The following is a 4,555-nucleotide window of genomic DNA, read 5'->3' on the forward strand; positions in this document are numbered from 1 at the left end:
CCTTAGATGGTAATAGAGAGCTCATTCACTCAAAGAGGTTTAATTTAAAAGAATGAAGTATTGAGAGTGTCTCCACAGGTAAGAACTGGGCTATGGATCTCACAAGGGTAGTGAGGCATCCTAAGTCTAGCACAGTGGGACACCACTATCACTCTGAGGTCTGAAGGCATCAGGGGAAGGAATTTCTTTACCAGAGGCCAGTGAAATGCTAGTTTATTCCTTTTGTAATTTACTTGTTCTTTTTGGACTGGTCTCATAAACCACTTTCATGTAATAATAGAATACAAGTCCAACTTTATGATTTATGGAACAGATAACATCCAATACATGACAAGATTAGGCTACATAGTTACTTGGTGTGTCAGGCTTAGGCATTCAGCTTTACCTATCCTAGTAGCAAACCAGAACCTTCTGTCCAGGGATGCTAGTGCTGCCTTAACAAATCAATGTCTCATGGAAAAAGCATCCTCAGAAGAGCTCTTCAAAAGGGCTAATGAGGCTTGAGGCAGAGCATATTTGCACAATAGGTTCATTCCAATACTCTCCCATTCTTAAGTCTCTGACTCCATCTTCTACAGTATGCCAGAGAAGTTGCTATCATCTTACCCATATTGGCTATAGGCTACTGCTGAATCAAGGTTTCATTTAACAACCCAGCATTCTAATTAGAATAAGATTTAGTCCATGCTTGTATAAAGATACCAAAATAGATTCTACTGTCATGTATGACTAAAAAGAAGCAATAAAAAAAGAAAGAAAAAAACCCAACCCAGCAAATTTTTGCCACCAATGGCAAGAGCTTGAAATTACATGTCAAATTACCAATCTCAGGAATGTGCACCCATATTGATGAATTTGGTTCATTTAAACAGTATATTTCATTCTTCTTGCTCTAACACCCTTGGGATCCACTTCCATGCAAGGCCTCTAGCATCATCACTATAAATTAATGGGACCCTATCATTGCTTTGTGTTCATAGCATCCCTTCCTGGGGGAGCAGACCTTCTCTATCTGGACTATGCTGGAATCTACTATGGATTTGGAAGGAAGAGGGAATGGTAGTGTAGATCCCAAGAGAATTAGCACTTTGTTCTGAAGGAATATATAAAGTCTTTGAAATTTTTGTATGCAGGAGAAATCATAAATGGTAGTGAGGCACTAGGTTTGTGCAAGAAGAGGAAGTGTCGATAAGAGGGAATAGTGATGATACCAAGCTTAGAAAGACGTTGAGCTATGGAAAACAGGCTGCCTGTTAGGGTCTGCCAAAACTACAGGAGCCAAGGGGGAAATGGGGGCATAAATGCCCTGCATTTTGCTCTCTCCTTCCACCTATGATCTCTTGATATGCTGCTTCCTTTGACTTAAAACTAGATGGTAAGTGAACAAGGATGATGGAGAGAATTTCCTTACAGGACAGTATGGATGCCTCAAGTATTTTCTTAAGGCAATAGATTCCATTATATATGTTTTACATCTCTAACATGTTAGTGTGGCATTTATATATTTAACACATCCTCATATTAATAAATTTGCTTATATTTTCAACAAAGTCTATTAAATTTTTGGTTAAAATTCAACAATATTTATAGATACATACAATCTAGAATGATGGCACAGAAAGGAGAGGTAGGAGGAGGGAAATACCTATTCTAAAGTGCTAGGAAAAATATTTTTCAAAATGATCTTTGATCAAATTAAGATACTGAATTACATGGTCTGACTATAATTTTTAGTTTAACAACCTATAAGAGAAAAATCTCAGGAGAATGTTTGTATATAAAAATTGCTTAAAGATAATGTTTTGATAAGCATAAATGAATATAAAACAATTAGAGAGGTTTTCCATGGTGCTTAAAATGCTCAGGTGTTTAAGGTAGTTAAGAAATATGTGTTGATGAAGAGCATGTTTGAAAATGGTGCATGTTCAGAGGCTCAGGTTCTTCGGCGTTCGTTAGTAATATTCCTCATTACAAAGTAGTACATTTTGACATCAATATAGACATTCCATTCTAGTTTTCCTAGAATTGATGTTTTCACATGGTTAAAATTTTTCTTTCTGAGTGAAGGTGAGCGTCTCCTCCAGTCGCTGAACCTAGCCCCAACCGAGCAGCTAGCTCCAGGTGCCTGTCAATGCTCTCCGCAGATTCCTGCTTTGTATCCATGGCGCCTCCTTCAGTCTTTGCCGAGGTTCCGCAGGCCCAGCCTGTCCTTGTCTTTAAACTCGCGGCTGACTTCCGGGAGGATCCAGACCCCCGCAAGGTCAATTTGGGAGTAGGAGCTTATCGCCCAGATGATTGCCAGCCCTGGGTTTTGCCAGTAGTGAGGAAAGTGGAACAGAAGATCGCTAATGACAGTAGCCTCAATCACGAGTATCTGCCCATCCTGGGCCTGGCAGAGTTCCAGACCTGTGCTTCTCGTCTTGTCCTTGGAGATGACAGTCCAGCTCTCCAGGAGAAGCGTGTGGGAGGTGTCCAGTCTCTGGGGGGAACAGGTGCACTTTGAATTGGAGCTGAGTTCTTAGCTCGATGGTACAATGGAACGAACAACAAGGATACCACTGTCTATGTATCGTCCCCAACCTGGGAGAACCATAATGCTGTATTTTCTGCTGCTGGTTTTAAAGACATTCGATCTTATCACTACTGGGATGCAGAGAAGAGAGGACTTGACCTCCAGGGTTTCCTGAATGATCTAGAGAATGCTCCCGAGTTCTCCATCTTTGTCCTCCATGCCTGTGCACACAACCCAACTGGGACTGACCCAACTCCAGAGCAGTGGAAGCAGATCGCTTCCGTCATGAAGCGCCGGTTTCTGTTCCGCTTCTTTGACTCAGCCTATCAGGGCTTTGCTTCTGGAGATCTAGAGAAAGACGCCTGGGCCATTCGCTATTTTGTGTCTGAAGGCTTCGAGCTCTTCTGTGCCCAGTCCTTCTCCAAGAACTTTGGGCTCTACAATGAGCGAGTGGGTAATCTGACCGTGGTTGGAAAAGAATCTGCGAGTGCTTTCCCAGATGGAGAAGATTGTGCGGATTACATGGTCCAATCCCCCTGCTCAGGGAGCATGAATTGTGGCCTCTACCCTTTCTAACCCTGAACTCTTTAAAGAATGGACAGGCAATGTGAAGACAATGGCTGACCTGATTCTGACCATGTGATCTGAACTCAGGGCCCGATTAGAAGCCCTCAAGACTCCTGGGACCTGGACTCACATCACTGAGCAGATTGGCATGTTTAGCTTCACTGGATTGAACCCCAAGCAGGTTGAGCATCTAATCAACGAGAAGCACATTTATCTACTGCCAAGTGGTAGGATCAACATGTGCGGCTTAACCACCAAAAATATAGATTATGTGGCTACCTCCATCCATGAAGCAGTTACCAAAATCCAGTGAAGAAACACCATCCAGTCCACACCACCAAAGCTGCTGTGTCATGTATGTTCCCTGCCTTTGCAAACCTAGTTGTACATATCATGGATTAGAGATGACTGAAGAACTGAAAGTTTGCCCTGGTGAAGCCACCTCTATTTAAGTTGGCCCCACGTGAACAGAACATCCTTGAAAATAATTGGGGGCTTGAGATTAGAACCTTTTGAAGGCCAGAGAAAATTAAGGTTTTTATTTAAGAATAAATATTTTGATCATGAGACGTAGGTACCTTGCCCCCTTGCTAGAAGCGAGAGTGCTGTTTGTGTGCTTCTGCTGCGTGTTATCTGACTCTGAACAAAGTCTAGTCCCAAAAGAACATGTTGTCTGAAGGAGCCATGTGTGATTGATGGCTGTAGCATTAAAACTCATCATCTCCACCCTGTGTCTTGTCTCCCTGCTCCTTCTGCATGGTGGTGTTGCTAGTCTGCAACTAGTTCCGTAGGATGACTGTGGAAAGAAGTGTATTTACATCATGACACAGAAACACACTTGCGCTTAACTGAAAAAACTTTCACGACACAGTATCAACCCTTGCCATGTGTAGTGTATTCTAAGATTTTTCTATTCTATTCAATTGTGTTCTGTTTCATTGGAAAAATAAAAATAATGATCAAGACCCATGGAAAATTTTTTTTTTTTCTTTCTGTCCTTTAACTTCAAAACTATCTGGGTCTTTATATTTGAAGAGTATAAACTTTCTCTCGAAAGTAGAATATGGTTGGGTCTTACCTCTCTGTCTTTTGATTGGTTTTAATACCTTTATATTTAACATAATTATTGATATGGTTAGGTTTAAGTCTACCTTCTTACTATTTGTTTTCTAATTAGTCCATCTTTTTTCTTTTTTTTCAATCTTGCCTTGTTTTTATTTAAACAAGTGTTTCTTATATTACACTTTCCTTCCTCTTTTGACTTACCATGGTTCTATTTCTTTGGTGATTTTATTTCTTTGGTGATTTCTAAAAGGATTAGATTCTTAACCTGTCATAGTACACTATTTTATATATAATATAAAAACTATATATATAATATAAAATGATACATCCATTTATCCTCTCCTCTCCTTTGTGCCATTTGTCGTATATTTTACTTATACACATTGGAAATTCTGCAGCACATTTTGTTAG

At 40.4% G+C, this 4,555-nt stretch overlaps 1 pseudogene; it reads left to right on the forward strand.

Annotated features, from left to right (window-relative positions):
• Window positions 1-2,146: 2,146 nt before the first annotated feature.
• On the forward strand, window positions 2,147-3,451 carry LOC144366775 (aspartate aminotransferase, cytoplasmic pseudogene; annotated as a pseudogene).
• Window positions 3,452-4,555: the final 1,104 nt, after the last annotated feature.

This window comes from Ictidomys tridecemlineatus, chromosome 9 (genome assembly GCF_052094955.1).
Source record: "Ictidomys tridecemlineatus isolate mIctTri1 chromosome 9, mIctTri1.hap1, whole genome shotgun sequence".
In the NCBI taxonomy this organism is placed as follows: Eukaryota; Metazoa; Chordata; class Mammalia; order Rodentia; family Sciuridae; genus Ictidomys; species Ictidomys tridecemlineatus.